The sequence below is a fragment of the Lolium perenne genome, chromosome 7 (genome assembly GCF_019359855.2).
Source record: "Lolium perenne isolate Kyuss_39 chromosome 7, Kyuss_2.0, whole genome shotgun sequence".
Taxonomy (NCBI): Eukaryota; Viridiplantae; Streptophyta; class Magnoliopsida; order Poales; family Poaceae; genus Lolium; species Lolium perenne.
Genome location: NC_067250.2, coordinates 329390902 through 329409512, shown reverse-complemented (window position 1 = coordinate 329409512; position 18611 = coordinate 329390902). Strand labels below are relative to the sequence as shown.

General features: G+C 46.0%; 1 long non-coding RNA gene across 1 annotated transcript; it reads right to left on the bottom strand.

Moving 5' to 3' along the window:
• Window positions 1-527: 527 nt before the first annotated feature.
• On the bottom strand, window positions 528-3684 carry LOC127313626 (uncharacterized). Its single transcript, XR_007859138.2, has 4 exons — window positions 3178-3684; window positions 2060-2113; window positions 1732-1972; window positions 528-863 (listed from the first exon to the last, which is right to left on the bottom strand). It is a non-coding gene; the product is annotated as an uncharacterized lncRNA (long non-coding RNA).
• Window positions 3685-18611: the final 14927 nt, after the last annotated feature.

Genomic DNA, 18611 nt, shown 5'->3' with positions numbered 1-18611 from the left:
TAGGGAGTGCGCGGTGACCCTATAGTCTTACACGGTGCTCCCCATGTCTGAATCAGAAACTTTCCTAAAGTAGAAAGTGGGCCCGAAAGTGACAGCGACAGGTAACAGAAAAAAGAAAGCGAAAAGAAAGACGCATCCCGCTTCTGTTTCCTTCCACGCCGGGTGGAACAGGTCGACGAGCTACAGCTGCTTTTTTTATGTTTCAAAAGTTCCTCCGCTCCCCCCTTTTTCCTGGAGCCGCCATTGGAACAAAAACTCCATGGCTTCCCCAAGTGATGAACCAAAAATTACAGGCAAGCACCGTGCACCAAGAAACGGGAGGGAAAAGATCCATCACCAGGGGAAGTGCCAAACCAATCCAGGAAAAGGTTAAAAGTTACAGGCAAGTCGTTGCTTTCTTCCAAGTCCAGATCTGTTATTTGCATGAAAAAATCCCAGGAAAATAAGTTCAGCCTGCAGAACAATCTCACTGTTCTACTTTGAAAACTGGAAAACCAACCAATTTGAACCACAGAAAAAGCATGTACTGTTGCAAAACATTAGGATGTACTAATATTTGGAACCATGATAATAGTTGCATCAGTTTAGTCACTGATAAAACTGCATGTACTTAGAACTAAACTTGGAGAAGCGTGTCCATGTCCACCGGAAACCATGCGTGTTAGAATAGCGAAAAAACATCAAACTTGTAGAACCTGTGCTCTGCCAAAATCATCATGTCTATCTGTTTGCACATAAGAACCTATACAAAGCATAGCAGGATATACAAACTTCCCCAGGCTTCTCCCATGACTGTAGGAATCTCTCCCAGAACTTTTTGAAACATCATTTTTCTTCGAGGCTTCTCCCATAACTGTTTGAAACTACAAGAAGAGGAAGCAAAAGTAGATGTTATTAGTAGTTATTTTTATAGTTTATTGTAACAAGAAAAGAAATAATCATGGCATGTAATATCTAAAAAATACCAACACTGGAAACATAAGAAATAATTTGAACTAACATTCTTCTTACTATTTACATGTAAAAAAATGCTGAAAAATGTATATGTTTCTATTTGGTCTAGCTGTACAGATGAATTTCTGGTTTCCTGATCATGGTATTGACCTTAATAATCCAGTACAAGAAGAAGACCATTATCAACACCATTCTGAGGCCCCGACAGACCGGGTGGAGGTCAGAGATTCATATAGACACAAAGAGGGCCCTATTTTCAAGCAGGAAAGTCGTTTCGATCCAATCCATTCTTGGGGTCCAAAAAACACAATGGATATGTGATATGTCAGTGACTTTGCACGACAAAGCATTCTCCGAGGGCATTCATTCTACCCCAAGCCTAACTCCAGTATAAAAGCCATACCCAGATATGTTGTTTGATAGTTGGGAAGAAGCAAAGATGTGCTACAATAGATATGCTAAACATGCCTACTATTGACAAGCAGAAGGACAAATGCCTGCTTGTATGTAACAAAAGTGGAAAAAATGTAGACATAAACAAGCAGGATGTTCCACCTGTGAGGCAACGGAACCGTTTAATAACTAAGAAGACTGAATGCAAAGCATGCCTCCGAGTTAAGAGAAGGGGTCAGAAATGGTGCGTCACAATGTTCATTGAGGACCACAACCATCCATGTATTAAAAAGTTCTCATTGAGAAGGTTCTTACATTCACATAAAGCATAATTACAAAATGTAATCGGCTTTCAAAAAATAAAAGAAGCATCCAATAGCATACCTGGTTTATCTTTTTAGACGGTACACTTCCTGCATGGCCATCACCAACATCAGCTGCGCCTTCACCATGCTCACCTACAGTTGGAACTTCCTTTGTTTCTGGTAACTGAGATGCAATAGGATGATCTTGGTGCACTTATGTTTCATCAGCACTGACTTTAACTAGGCTGGAGCTGCAACTTCTCCTACATCTTAATGTATTTCGACTGTCCTGCCTTGGACACGTTTTTCGGTGAAGATTCCTGCAGCACAACCATAAAAAACACATATAAGCTGAAGGATAAAAACATTGAGTCATGAACCCAAAAAATGGAGTCCATCTGCCGTACCATTATGACCAAGCGCTGATGTTAGACAAGTCTGCTTGTAGAAAAGGACAAATTCTGTAAGCACACACAACATATAAACGATTTTAGTTGAAATTGTTACATACAAAACATCCTGATAATAGTATGGCAGATGGAAACATATACACCCCGTGCATGAACAACAAAAAAAATTAAAAATATCCATACTAAAAAAGGATGTACATACCCACAATTTTTTACATCACATTAAAAAGTGAATCAAAAATTTAAAAGGAGACATACTATGATGATGTATATATTGCCATTTTTGTATATCCCGTATATTTAGATAGAAGTTAAAATAATACTAGGTATGCTATGATGATGTATATGTTGCCATTTTTTTACATCCCGTATATTGAATCAAAAACCGTTGAAAGAAAGCAAAATACTAACATGATGTAAATAAACCAAAAGTTAAAATAAGGGCAATACTAGGTATGCTATGATGATGTATATATTGCCATTTTTGTACATCCCGTATATTGAGTCAAAAATTGTTGGAAAAAAGAAAAATACTAACAAGATGCATATAAACCAAAGTTAAAATAATACTAGCCATACTATGATGATGTATATATTACCATTTTTTTACATCCCGTATATTTAGATAGAAGTTAAAATAATACTAGCCATACTATCATATTGTATATATTGCCATTTTATTACATCCTAAACATACATGGTTAAAAGACTGAAAATCCTAGTATATACTCCAATACAATGCTCTATACTCATACGTGCATACTATCAGTACTAAGCATGGTAAAAATACATCGTGTGAAGAGATTATTACATGCCATGTACATGAACAAAAATCTTCTACAGATCACCTACGGCAAAAATTACAGAGAAACTTAACTATTACTACACAGAAAACCACCTAGACGAACAAAAAATCTTCTACAATCACCTATACAAACACATCCGTGTACTAGAACACGAGAACAGCCAGTACTACACAGCAAACTAGATCCGCCATGTCTACCTAGTCGAGAACAACCATACTGAACGAGCGAATCCGGCACGGTCAGTCGAGCAAAACGCGATGAATCGAAGCAACTAACGGGATTATGAACAATCGATGTAGAATAACTCACCAGAACTACGAATAGCTGATGCTCTGCCTCCCCGAATTCTCTGCCGACAACTCGAGCGGCATCAGAATCGTCGATTCGCGCAGGCGTGACGCCAAATCTCGTCGTAGACTCGCCCACGAAGGTCGGCCGGGCACAGTATCGACGATTCGGGGAGGCGCAGCCCCGAAACAACCTCTACCAACGGGAACCACCACACCGGAATCGTCAATCCGCGAGAGCCGCGGCGTCGAAACTTCTCCACAACTTCTCGCAACAACCTGGGGGACTCAGCCGTGGTTTCTGGTTGGCCAGATCGACGCCGGCAAGCTGAATCGAGGGGTGGAGGACGGGAGGGAGGAAGGGGGGGAGGAGGACGGAAGCGAGGACGAGAGGTGGGGAATGAAGCGATAGAGTCGACGCTGGTTTGTCCGGTAGCGCCGCTTGTTTGAGGCCGCTAGATAGGAATCCGACGCGCGAGACGACAGAGCACTGCGTAAGACAAGGGAGTGCCCCAGCAGGAATTAGATTTTGCGTACAAAAAAACACCTATTTTTAGGCTTATATCTACCCAGAATGCCTCCCCTGCTTCCTGTCCGTACAGCGTCCGTACGCTTCTGTACGGAACGCTTAAGCGGCAGCTTAAGCTCGCTTAACCAGCAATTACTCTGAACGGAGCCTCACCGCTCGCTTAGGGCTTTCCGCTTTTTTGAAACTTGACGAAACCAGCATGGTTCGGAACAAACAAAAATTCTGCCACAACCCTAGTAGAAGGGGAAATAAAACTAAGATAAAAGCTACAGGTTCAGTAGAGATCAAAAGACATGAAACAGCCAAACGATTCATACAATGACTATTGCAAAGCTTTTATAATTTCATTTAATTATTCGGTTAGTGGGCACTACTAAATATCCCCACGCCTGAAGTCGGTTATGACTAGACTTTAGAAAGGCTGTATAGTGATATGGATGTCACTCAGAGCAGGCAAGGCCATGGTAGAAGTTAAATGCATACCGTGTGAGTCCTGGGAAAATGTGTGCTTTGCACCAACGGTTTGCTCAGAACCACCAACGATCTGCCAAAAGTCAAACTTATTGAGCAAAGTACGGTAATCTGGTTAATAAATTCAGGTTTACATTGCATATGATTATCTTTGAATAGGGTGTGCATATAATTTGCTGCAAACTCCATGCAAACTCAATGTTGACAAGAGAAAATAAAAGATTGAGTCCTTTTTGCAAAAATCATGCGAGTCAAGTAAAAAAACGATTGTGTATTCCCAAACACAAAAACAGTCTTTTTGGCACCTTGGAAACAAGTTTAAATAACAAGAGCATAGGTAGAGTCACCCTCAGGCATCAGGAATCAGGATAGGTCTCTGTAGAAAATAATCATAAAATACAACTGAAAAAATAGAACATTTATGTTACCCTCAAATGGAGGTACATGCTTCCGGTATCAAAGTAACGGAAAATGTGACAGTTTCTTGCTTTCATGGAAGAAATTATCAGCTTAGTGGAATGCCCTCTAGATGAAGGGCAAAAAAGCAGAAATAATTGCTCACTAAAAAATGTGAATAAAAATCATGGGACTCAAGATGAAAATACACTTCATTCACGTATGCAGAAAAATATCTGTAACTCCATAAAAGTGATGTTGCTTACCGCCGTATCTCCCAAGGATTGGCAGCAGATAGGACAAGTGTAGAGACTACATGTGTATGTCTGGGACTGAAAATTGTCAGAAGCATGTCTGACAGCCAATTTTCAGAAGCATGTCTGACAGCCAGAGGATATATAGAAAATTCCATGATTATCTTTACTAGATGCTAATACCTGAAAGCAAGCTGAATGTATGAAGTGGCCACAAGAGCTCTAACCGCCCGCGCTTGATGTAAATAGGAAGTCACAGCAGATTGGACAGTTTGTCTCTAGCCCTTTCTCTCGACATATTAGTTTCATTCCAAGGCAGCAATTGGACTTCATGCAATGGAAGAAATCAACACCAAGACCTTTCCCAAGACGACACAGATTACAAAACGGACAGTGGTACACAGTCCTGTAAAACATCCCAGCATTAGCAAAGACCTATTGCTTACCACGAGAACCGATGCTATACATATTTCAATCCCCCAAAGTATGTTACCTATGATACAACATGTGTACTTGCCAAACTAACAGGTTCTATTTTGAATTATTGCATTTCGACCACTAAGCAGAACAACAAGGTGACATCCAAACCATTATTGCATTTTGAAGCGGCCAAAGGAATATCACTTGCTTACATGGAGTGAGATGTTGGAAAATTAATCTTGTCATCATGTTACATGCTAGTGATTAGGTGCATGCATGACCGAGTAGTTAGTTTTCATGTGTGGAGTTGTTAGCTAGCTAGCTGTGTGCACGGGCATGTTGAGCCTCACTGGTAGAAACAGGGCCTTTAGTCGCGGTTCGCAACTGGCATTAATCCTGGTTGCGCAACCGCGACTAACTAAGCGCGACTAAACCCCCCCTTTAGTCGCGGTTGCTTACGAACCGCGACTAAAGGCCCGTCCACGTGGGCGGCAGGCGTCCGTCGGGGGTCAACCGTGACTAAAGGCCTCCGCAGGTTTAGGGTTTTAGCCCCCCTAAATCTGGTTTCTTTTTGCTGCGTTTCATTTCTTTTATATTTTATTTTGTGTTTTATTTTAATTTCAAAGAAGTTTCAGTACACATATTCTACGCTACTACATACATGTTACACGTTGATGCATATGAATATACAATTTCAAACAAGTTTAAAATTTCAAACAAGAAGAATTCAAGAGGAATATACAATATATATTCAATCTCGGGTGACCAAATACAACTTCGAACAAGTTTCCATACACAATTTACGTCATCAGAAGTTCTTCGTCCTCGTAATAGTGTTCTCCTTTAGGATGGAGGACTTCCCTCACCAAAAATCCTGCTAATTCCTCTTGAATTGGTCGGAAGCGAGCTTCTAGACTAAGCTTCTTCCGCAAGTTATTCATCTGCAAGTTGATATCCGCCGCCCTCCGCTCAGAGGTGTATCTCCGGATGAACTCACAAACATAGTATCCACATAGATTGGTACCCGGTGGCTGAGTATCCACATTAACTAACCTTCTAAATTCTAGCTCATCTTTGAATTCACCGGTTATTTTATCTGAGAACCGTTTCCAAACCCTACAGGGCAAAGAAAATTAAATGAACAAGGAAGTTATTAGTTATTTGATATCAGGAAATGAACGAAAGAGGCCGATATAGAGCGCAAATGATTGAAAATAATTACTTTCGCAGCATATTTCTCAAGCTAGCCCAAAGCTTTGAATCCATATTCAGAGAGTCCATGATGAGAACTCCGGAGGTGTGAAATTCAATTATTAGCAGAATCCAGTGGAACCTGCGGACACGATACATGCACAGTCATGCATAACTCATCGATTAGACATACCATGCATGGAGTAAACAAAAAAGAATGTGCACGAAACAGAAACACTCACCCAAAATGGTAAGGAAATAGAATTTGACTTTTGAGTTGCTGCTTTTTAAGAAAATTGTACAAGTCTCTCTCCACGTCGTGGGGGTATCTTTCTAACATATATCCATTAACGATATGTGGGTCAATGAACCCAACATCATGGATGTTGGTTTTTTTTCATTCCCCAAGCTTCATTCTGCATAATAGCGTACACAACAATATAGTTAGGACAATATATATAGTGCAGGCAATGAACGAGATGAGGTAGAAATAAATCACTTACAGAACGTAGCAACTCAGGATAGATTTGTCGAGCTCGCGCAGATTGAACAGCTGGAACAATTCACTCATATAAACTTGTACAGAGTACTGTTTGAAGTGATGCTCCTGTCTAACTTCCGCATAAATATATTCTTTGCCGGCCTTATTTTTTATGAAATCCTTGTACCAACGTAGCAGTTTTCGTATTTGTGTTGGTAGACTCGCTTCCTGCGTAGGCTCAACGAGAGGCCCATTCGGCACATATGTAAATGCTACCTCACTTATTGGTGCATCCTCAAGGCCTAACAATGCACGAAGAGTCATACCGAACTCGGCCGCTCTTTCTACGGCACCCGTTACAATCATTCCCTGTGCTATCGTAGCTGCTATGATAGCGAGGTCCATTAGTTCAAAGTTCTTATCCATATCGGCTCTGAAGGACAACGTCATAGCATCCAGACCGGATTTCACTATGAGCGGGGGGATCGATTGTTTATTCTGTTCCCCGAGCTGGGCAACTTGTTTCCCGCTTTTTTTTTACTTTCTTCTTTCTTCTCCTCCAAGGCTTTCTTCTCCTTTTCCGCAAGGGTTTCTTCTCCGCCTCCGCTTCTTCCAATATTTCTACTTGCCTACGAAATTCACATCCATAGTCGTCTGGCAGATTTCGCTCGACTTGGGACGGTGTCGTCAAAAAATCCTTAGCCCACTTCTTTTGATGCTCAGTAAATACTGGCTTGGGCTCATGCTCTTTTTTCGCCTTCATATCCGCCTTCCATTTCTCATGATGAGCAGCCGCGGCCACGTTTGTTTCCTCGACACTAAGTTCCCAAGGTCTCGAGAGGAGAGGCTTCAGTGATGGCATTGGTACCTTTGTGGTCTTAGGTACATAAGGGTCCGGGTTAATAGTCCAGGAGAGGGTTGCCTTGCTGTCCGCCTGCTTCTGCTTCTTCGCCGGAGGTGGATTGGGGGGCGGCGTACCCGCCGGAGGAGGACTAGGGGGCGGCGGCTGCTTACCCGCCGGAGATGGATTGGGGGGCGGCGTCGGCTGACGTGAAGGAGGTGTAGGCGAACCACCACCACCACCACCACCACCACCACCACCACCACCACCACCACCACCGGAGGGGGGTGGACTTGTTGGCCTTGGCGCCTCGCCTGGAAACACTATGTACTTCTTTTTCCATAGAATGAACTGGCGCTTGATATCTCCAAGTCTTTTCTCCCCTTTGGGTGTAGCATAGTCAATCTCTAGGTCCTCAAACCCTTGGACTATGTCTTCCACCGTGACACGAGCATAGCCATCTTCAATGGGGTTGTTGTGGTGGAGTGCTCCAGGTGTACAGGGTAAAGCACTGCCGATCGCTACCTTCAGGGAAATGTTCCCCACTGGATAATGCAGATCACATTCTTTCATCTCCTTTACATCATCCACGGGGTAGTGAGGCTCCGGTGCACGAATCTCGATCGTCGGTGCATTAGCACCAGCCGGGGTGAAGGGTACATTAGCACCAGCCGGGGCCAGCAAGGGTGCATTAGCACCAGCCGGGGCCTCCGTGGAAGCCACGCTGCTTCTCCGCAGCTGGCTTCCGACATCCGCTGCATGATCTTCATGCGGCCCTGCAGCCGATCTTTCTTTTACTAGTTCATTCACAATATGCTTCACCTCATGGAGTTCCGATGCCAACTGCCCCACAAGATCTGCATCCCGATCCGTCTTTCTCTTACGGCTTCTGTAACGGTACGGGTCATTGTCCTGGGAAAACCCTACTTTCCACGGAATGGGGCCTTTGCCTCGTACACGTCCTGGGTGTTCACGATTCCCGAGGGCTAATGTCAGCGCGTCGTTCTCTCTGTTGAACTTGATCTTCCCCTCTTGAGCTTGGGCCATTGCGTCAATAAGAGCTTGGGTGGGAGTAAACACTTTCTTCCGATGAACACACCTCCCTGTCTCGGGGTATAGCGATCCCCCATGCCCGTACCACCAGCTTTTGGCCATTGGGTCCCATCCCTCTGTACCTAGAGGGATTCCTCGCGCCCTCAGGTCGTTCTTCATCTTCTCCCACTTAGGTTCCGAATAGCGGTTTCCTCCTGGCCCCATAATATGATTGTACTCTTTCTTAGCCGCATTTTCCTTATTTTTTTCCAATATGGCCCAGACCTTCGGTCGCGGGTCGCCTCCCGAACCGCGTCTAAAGACCCCTTTAGTCACGGTTCGAATATTTTGAGGACTAAAGGGGGCGTATGGAAGCCTCTTTTTCTACTAGTGCCTGCTCGTGTGATATCCTGGAGAGATTTCAGGAGGTGCAGATCATGAGTTAGTTGCAAATCACTAGCATGTAACATGATGACAAGATTAATTTTTCAACATTTACCCCCTTAATCTTGTCATCTTGACTCAGCTAATCTTCTACACCACTAGTAGAAAACCTCACATCCATCTAAGCCATTGGTACCGGTTCCCTTACGAACCGGTACCAATGGGGTCATCTGCACCGGTTTGGAGGTTCAGGCGGGCGAGGGGCTCTGGTACCGGTTCGTGAGGGGCTTTCGTACCGGTTCGTGTTAGGAACCGGTACGAAAGGTCTTCGGCCAAAATTCGGACGCGTCGTGGGGCCCGGGCAGGACCTTTGGTACCGGTTCGTAACACGAACCGGTACCAAAGGGTGCCCCCTATATCACTGGTCGCCAGCCCGTCCCTGGCTGCTGCTTCATCTCATTTTTCTCTTCTTCCTCTCACACAAAATTTCTTTGCACCTCTCACACTCCAACAAATCTCTATTTTGTCTCCACCATTTTAACAAGATTAAGGGCATACATCTATCCAAGGGTTAGCAATATCATCCTTTCTTCCGGCGTTCCTAATTTCGCACATTTCTTTGGTAGTTTTAACTCGTACTATTTTTCTAGTGCAAGCAAGGTGTTCGGTGAAATGCCTAAGTTAGTGATTTTATTTTTTTATATGCAATTTGAGCTGAAATTATGGTATGTTTTGTAGGTTTTAATTAGTATCATCCCCGTCCTCACCGCCGTCGATCGCTAGCGTCGTCCCCTAGCCGGCACGGTACCACCTCGGTGAGCCCCTCTTCTTTTTTATAAAAATAACTTAGTTTTATGTGATGAACTTGAATATTAATTAAGTTGGTCACTCATATATCCATGATGTTGTGTACTTAATGATTTTTGATATACATATAAAATGCAGATGAGTCGACAATGGATGTACGGTGACCGGTGCCATCCCGAGTTCATTACTGGCATGCATTATTTTCTCAACGTGGCTGAGGCAAACAGCGGTCGAATGGTTTCATGTATTGTCCATGTAGTTCCTGTAAGAATATGAAGGATTACTCTACCTCGAAGACCCTTCACGTCCACCTGCTGGAGAATGGTTTCATGCCCAGCTATAATTGTTGGACCAAGCACGGAGAAAGAGGAGTTATATTGGAAGACAACGAAGAAGAAGAGGATAGTGACAACTATCCCAGCTTATTCACCGAAGACGGTGGTAGTAGAATGGGGAAGATGAAGCTGAAGAAGAGCTCATTTTCGATGAGCCGATTTTTGATGACCCGGATGACGATTTGGGTCGGGCCATTCTTGATGCGAAGATGAACTGCGGAAATGAAAAGGAGAGGTTGAAGTTGGAGAAAATGTTAGAGGATCACAACAAACTGTTGTACCCAAATTGCGAAAATGGTCGAAAAAGCTGGGTACCACGCTGGAATTGCTGCGGTGGAAGGCGAGAGAATGGTACTTCGACAAGGGATTTGAAAAGTTGCTGAAAATAATAAAGAAGATGCTTCCAGTGGGAGAACGTGTTGCCCTCTAGCACGTACGAAGCAAAGAAGGTTGTCTGCCCTCTAGGATTAGAGGTGCAAAAGATACATGCATGCATCAATGATCGCATCCTCTACCGCGGGAGTACGAGAATTTGAATGCATGCCCGGTATGTAGTGCATTGAGGTATAAGATCAGGCGAGATGACCCCGGCGATGTTGAGGGTGAGTCCACCCCTGTGAAGAGGGTTCCTGCGAAGGTGATGTGGTATGCTCCTATAATACCACGGTTGAAACGTTTGTTCCAGAACAAAGAGCATGCCAAGTTGTTGCGATGGCACAAAGAGGACCGTAAGAAAGATGTGATGTTGAGACACCCCGCCGACGGGTCGCGGTGGAGAAAAATCGACAGAGAGTTCAAGTCATTTTCAGATGACGCAAGGAACTTAAGATTTGGTCTAAGTACAGATGGCTTTAATCCTTTCGGGGAGCAGAGCTCCGGTCCATAGCACCTGCCGGTGACTCTATGTATCTATAACCTTCCTCCTTGGTTGTGCATGAAGCGGAAGTTCATTATGATGCCGTTGCTCATCCAGGGCCCGAAGCAACCCGGCAACGACATTGATGTGTACCCGAGGCCATTGGTTGAAGAACTTTTAGAGTTGTGGCGTGACGAAGGTGTACCTGTGTGGGATGAGCACGAACAAAAGGAATTTAACCTACGAGCGTTGTTATTTGTAACCATCAATGATTGGCCTGCTCTTGGTAACATTTCAGGGCAGTCAAACAAGGGATACAATGCATGCACACACTGTTTAGGTGAGACTGATAGTATTTATTTGGGAAACAAGAATGTGTACCGGGGCATCGTCGATTTCTTCCAAAACAACATCACGTAAGAAAGAGAGGAAAGCATTTCGGAGGTGAGGCAGATAACCGAACCAAGCCTACCCGCCCTAATGGGGAAGTTATATATGATATGGTCAAGGATTTAGAAGTGATCTTTGGAAAGGGTCCCGGCGGACAATCTGTTCCGCATGATGTTGACGGACACGTACCCATGTGGAAGAAGAAGTCGATATTTTGGGAGCTACCCTAAATTCTTAGAGGTTCACTCTGCAATCGACGTGATGCACGTGACGAAAAATCTTTGCGTGAACCTGCTAAACTTCTTGGGCGTGTATGGGAAGACAAAAGATACACCGGATGCACGGCAGGACCAGCAAAGTATCCACGAAGGAAACAACCTGAATCCAGAGAAGTATCAAGGTCCTGCCAGCTATGCTCTTACCAAAGAGGAGAAGGAGATCTTTTTGAAGTCCTGAGTAGCATCAAGGTCCCGTCGGCTTCTCGTCGAATATAAAGGGAATAATAAACATGTCGGAGAAAAAGTTTCAAAACCTAAAGTCTCATGACCGCCACGTGATTATGACACAATTACTTCCGGTTGCATTGAGGGGGCTTCATGCCGGAAAATGTTCGAGTACCCATTGTGAAGCTATGTGCGTTCCTCAATGCAATTTCTCGAGAAGGTGATCAATCCACTTACTCTACAAAATTTACGAAGGATGTGGTCCAATGTCTAGTCAGCTTCGAGTTGGTGTTCCCACCATCCTTCTTCAATATTATGACACATCTCCTAGTTCACCTGGTCGAAGAGATTGGCGTTCTCGGTCCTGTATTTCTACACAACATGTTCCCCTTTGAGAGATTCATGGGAGTCTTAAAGAAGTACGTTCATAACCGTGCTAGGCCAGAAGGAAGCATCTCCAAGGGCTATGGAACAGAGGAGGTCATTGAGTTTTGTGTTGACTTTATTCCGACCTTAAGCCGATCGGTGTTCCTGAATCGCGCTTATGAGGGGAGACTGCGTGGAAAAGGCACGCTAGGAAAGAAATCAGCAACGTGTATGGACGGACATTCTTTCACTCAAGCACACTACACAGTTCTACTTAATTCCATCTTGGTGGCTCCGTACAAAGAGGAACACAAGGAGATCTTACGCTCTAAATACCCGGAGCAACGTGAAGATTGGATTGATGGAGAACACATGAAGACTTTCGGCGGTTGGTTGCAAACACGTCTCATGAATGTCACCGATGACGAGCAGCTGTACTTGTTGGCCAAGCAACCATCTTCTACTATATCGACTTTTCAAGGGTACGAGATTAATGGGAACACATTTTACACTTTCGCCCAAGACAAAAAGAGCACCAACCAAAACAGTGGTGTCCGCTTTGATGCGAGAAGATGGCAATGGGAACAAGGTCACATATTATGGGTACATAGAGGAGATATGGGAACTTGACTATGGACCTAATTTCAAGGTCCCTTTGTTCCGGTGTAAATGGTTCAACCTGAAAGACGGGGTACAGGTAGACCCGCAGTACGGAATGACTACAGTGGATTTCAAGAATCTTGGGTACGACACCGAACCATTCGTCCTAGCCAGTGAAGTGGCTCAGGTTTTTTATGTGAAGGATATGTCTAGCAAACCGAAAAAAAGGAAAGAAAGGCAAGAGGACACATCATACGATGAGACAAAGCGGCACATAGTTCTTTCAGGAAAAAGAAACATCGTGGGAGTAGAGGACAAGACAGACATGTCAGAAGATTATAATAAGTTTGACGATATTCCACCCTTCAAGGTAAAAATTGACCCAAGCATCATCTTAAACAATGAAGATTGTCCATGGTTGCGTCGCAGTAAGAAGAAAGGGAAACGAGCGAAGAAAACTCAGAAGACTAGCTAGCTACATATAGGGATCATAACTTGTGTATCTCAATATGGAAATCACTTTTGTGTAATGATGTTACTGTATGTAAGATATTAACAATGGAGATGGTTGGCTTGTTTTACTAGTTAAGTCACGCGGGCTTGCAGGGAAATTTTTCCGAGGCGGAACTTCCGAATATGCCATATATAGGGCATGTGCACCAAGGGCATATTCGAGAAGTTCCGCCACGGGAGATTTCCCAACCCTTTCCGCAACATTGTTAGAGGAGATGGAGTCTTCCACGGGCTTGCAGGAAAAAAATTCCGAGGCGGAACTTCCGAATATGCCATATATAGGGCATGTGCACCAAGGGCATATTCGAGAAGTTCCGCCACGGGAGATTTCCCAACCCTTTCCTCCATCCATGGTGATGAAACTCTCCATCCATGTTGGCTTGTTGAGCTGCTTCCCATGGTGTATCGATGCTCCTTTTATAGGCAGAGCGTCCTTATCCTGCCGACAGCTTTAGTACCGGTTGCAGACACGAACCGGTACTAAAGGTTACCCACGCGTCCTTATCCCACCGATAGGGCGTCGTGCGCTACATACTTTATCTCATCGAGCAGGGCGTCCTTATCCCGCCGACAGCTTTAGTACCGGTTGCACCCATCAACCGGTACTAAAGGTTACCCACGCGTCCTTATCCCACCGACAGGGCGTCGTGCGCTACATACTTTATCTCATCGAGCAGGGCGTCCTTATCCCGCCGACAGCTTTAGTACCGATTGCACCCACCAACCGGTACTAAAGGTTACCCACGCGTCCTTATCCCACCGACAGGGCGTCGTGCGCTACATACTATATCTCATCGAGCAGGGCGTCCTTATCCTGCCGACAGCTTTAGTACCGGTTGCACCCACCAACCGGTACTAAAGGTTTGCCTCGATCTGTCTTCCCGCCTATTTTCTTCCCGCGCTTTCCACCGGTTCCCGCCTCTGTCTTCCCGCCATTTTTTCACTATATATATGTAGGCTTGGCCACCATTTACATATCACATCTAGACTCATATCTGCAAACCTCATCATTCTCTCCCATGGCTTCCATCGCATCTCTAACCCCCCGGGAGGCGGAGGCGCTTTGCGCCTCGAACTACCCCTGCCCGCCGGGCTACCGCGTCCCGACCGGCTGGTTGCTAAGCGTCGGAGGCGTACCGGTCCCTCCAGTCCCTCTAGGTGTGGCGCGCGAGATGGCCATCACGAACCACTACTACTTCGAGCTCACGCCAGAGCAGCGGAGGAATCCCCAGTGGCATCCCGACTACAGCCCGACTTGGGAAAGCTTCTTCATCAATCGGCGTGAGAGGGCGCTTGCCAGGCACGAGGAGGGCGGCCCGCCTCCTCCGAACTTCAACGAGGCCGGCCGTCGGCTGTGGTGGCGCGGTCGGACTCTCCAGGGCATCATGGCCTACCGTGGCCCCCGCCTGCGCTACCCTCAGTCCCAGCCCACGCGTGCTCACCCGCCGACGTTCGAGTACCGCGACCCCGATGCCAGCGACGATGATGACGGCGACTACGACGACTACAGTGGCGACTACTACAGGGCTAGGCACGAGTATGACTGAATGACTCCAACAGTAGAATTTGGCCATGTATCTTTAATTTTCAATTAAGCTATGTACTTTTAATTCGAGTTCACTCGTAATAAATTTTTATTCCCGCCCTTTCTTTCCCGCCTTTTTCCGTCGTACGTGGCGGGAAAGTTTCCCGCGCGGACGGCGTCGTGGCGGGAGTAAAGAATAGAAACAGATAATATATAGAAAAGAAATAGGAAATATATAGAAAAGAAATATAAAAAAGGATATAGAAAAGAAATAGAAAAGAAAACAAACGGAAATAGAAAAAGAAATAGAAAAGAAAAGAAATAGAAAATAAAAAGAAAAGAAAAGAAACACAAAATAAAAGAAAGAAGAAACAGAAAAAAAATATATAAAAGGATATAGAAAAGAAATAGAAAAGAAAACAAACGGAAATAGAAAAAGAAATAGAAAACAAATAGAAAAGAAAAGAAATAGAAAATAAAAAGAAAAGAAAAGAAACACAAAAGAAAAGAAAAAGAAACAGAAAAGAAAGAAGAAACAGAAAATAAAAAAGAAACAGCAAAAGAAAAGAAAACAGTAAAAGAAAAAACAAAAACAAAAAAAACCATTTGGTACCGGTTGGTACCACCAACCGGTACGAAAGGTCTTTCGTACCGGTTGGTGGTACCAACCGGTACCAAAGGCTCTTCCCTCTATTTCACTTAGCCGCGCGGGCTCTTCCCCCCCAATTCCCCTTTCTTCTCACCGTCACTTAGCCGCGCGCAGACCACCTCGCCGTCGCCGAGTTCCACGCCAGCGCCACGCCGTCGTCCAGGCCGTCGCCGCCGTCCCTCGTCAGCGCCACGCCGTCGTCCAGGCCGTCGCCGCCGTTCCGCGCCAGCGCCACGCCGTCGTCCAGGCCGTCGCCGCCGCAGGTACGTCGTCCTCCACCACGGCACCTCAGCTCGTCGTCGTCGTCCTTGCCTTGTCGTCGGCGTCTTTCCCTGCGCGCAAAGCTTGTCGTCGCCGTGAAGGTAGCCGTCGCCCAGGAGGTCGCCCAGGAGGTCACCGTGATGCTGCTTCGTCCAGGCCATCGAACACCCGCGCGCAAGGTGTTCGACGTTATGCCGAGGGCGTCGTCGCGTCTTGTTGAGCTGGTGGCGCAGGTAGTCGTCGTGGGAGGGGATGACGGCGCCGTCGTCGTTGCGGACGTGTAGGACTGCAGCTCGGCGAGAGGAAGTCGGCGGTGCGGGTGAAGGCGAGCAGTGCGACGGCGCCCTGGAAGAGGGCCGTGAGCGCGGCGCCCGCGGTGTGCGCCGTGTGCCAGGGCGCCGGGCCGGCCGTGAGGAAGATGCCTTGTGCGTGTGCGTCTTGCCTCCCGTCTTGCCTCCCCTGGTCCCAAACCCGACGTCACACTCCACGGAGACGGCGGCTGGCGCGCGGCACGGCCCTCGGTCCGCCAATGTCGCCGGCCTCGCGGCGGCTCCCCGGAACAAACCTGGCGTCGGCCTCGGGACAACAGCCATCGGGGAGGCACAAGAGGATGGCCGTGCATAGGCGTCCATGGCGAGCGCCGGGTGTCCCTCTGTCACGGTGAGGTGCTCGCCATCGGGACAGCTCCGTGCGGCACGAGCATGTGTTGCAGTCGTCGGAAAGCGACGGACCGACAATACCTAGGAGAACTTCCTCAGTCCGGGCTCCCCATTTCCATTCAGCGGCAGCAGAGGCGCGCCTCTGCCTGGCGGAGACCTCCGGCCGGCCGGCCGAGTGCCTGCTCTCTCCCAGCCTCCCAGGCAGGCTTCAGTCTATGCGGGCGATTTGGGGAAACTTGCCTCCATCCCTGTCCGCAGGGGAGAAGAAACCTTATCCCTTTGTCAATTTCTAACTTAAGTTCTTTAACCGCTGATTGCTGCTAGCGGTGATTGGCTGCATTACTAACTGTGTGCACGCTGGTGCTAAAATTACCGCTAATTGCTATAGCTGCTGCTTGTACAACATTGCTATATGCTGCTTTGTTGCTAAATTATTGTGTTGACTATAAATAGTGAAGATAGACAGGGAGTAGGTTAGATTAGATTAAACAAAAGTACTTAAAAAATACCGAGTCTAAAATAGTGGATTAAGTAAAAGTAAACTAAAATTGAGTATAAAAGAGCGAGAGGAGGAGCGCCGAGTGTTAGGGTTAGGGTTTTTTTTTGCTTTCTTCATTTCAATTGTTATCCATCTAGCAATCTTTTATATGATCATTACATGATGAATGAAATACAATTGATTTCTTAATTTTGCAGTGACATTGAGGTATGGAGGACGGCACCTTCGTCCGAGATGAGGAGGGGGAAGAAGCGGTGCAGCGATTGATCTATGAGAGTGCCCGTGGTCCGGAACCCGACGATGGAGATGACAACGAGTACGCCGACTTTCTGAATGATTTTGGCGAGGGACTTGAGTCTGAACAAGTTAGAAAAGACAATGAAGTGTCCATCACAAACTCCGGCGAGGTGTATATCTATGTATCAATTAGTCTGTGTTCATCCCTAGATGCATTCATTTATTTGTATTGCACTTATTAACGAATAATTTTTTCTTTTAGCCTTCTGGATCATCGAGCAAGTCTGTTAGAACAAAACGAGGCCCGACGCGGGTGCTAAAGGGCGAGGGCAGGTTAGCCCTCACGGCATTCAAGGCTAATGGTGAACCAGTGGAGCCCAAGGAGTTTTGCCGCAAATTTACAAGTCAATCCGGAGTTATTGTTAGGGACCATGTACCGATCAGCATTCAAGAGTGGCATAAGCCGAAGAACCCGGAGAGTGGTGCTACTTATGTCAACGACAGCATGAAAAAATTTCTTTGGGAAACGCTACTGACAAAGTTCAGCCTACCGGAAGACATGACGGAAGGCCAGAAGGATAAAGTCAAGGAATGGACATGGAAGAAGATGGCCATACAATTCCAGAGCTTCAAGAAAAATTTATGGGACAAATATAAGAATGAAGATCCAGTATTCGATGATAATCTAGTGAAGATAAAAGATCACTGGGCCGCATTTAAGGAGTATAAGAAATCGTCTAAGTTTGTGTCCCGATCGAAGAAAAATACCGAAAATGCTGCAAAGAAGAAACTTCCGCATCATTTGGGGTCAGGTGGCTACAAGAGTGCCATTCCGAAGTGGACAGCGTTTGAGAATAAACTGATGGATCATGGAATCACTCCACAGACATGGGACTGGCCCGAACGGTCCAAGTTCTGGTTGTTCGCTCATGGGGCAGGGTTGGACCCAAAGACAGGGTTGATCGTTGCGAAGGGAAAATGGAAGGAAAAAATTGAGGCAATTGTACCGAAGCTTGTAGATGCAATTGAAAAGGTCAGAAAGGGAGAGTACATTCCCGATCGAGAGAATGACGAGTGACACTCGCTCTGGGAACCCTGAACATGTTGGACGGGTACGAGCTCGCCCAGGTCTCACCATGAAGGAAGCGTGGCCGGACAGCGCGACACTTATAGAAGCCGTTCGCGAAAGAAGAAGAAGGACGCCGACATTGTAACGGAGTTGTTATCTAGGGTGGAGGCTCTTGAGAGAAATCGAGAGGGCACCCGATCAGCCGCTGTTTCTACAGGATCCACAAGCCGATGCTGCCCCATCTCAGC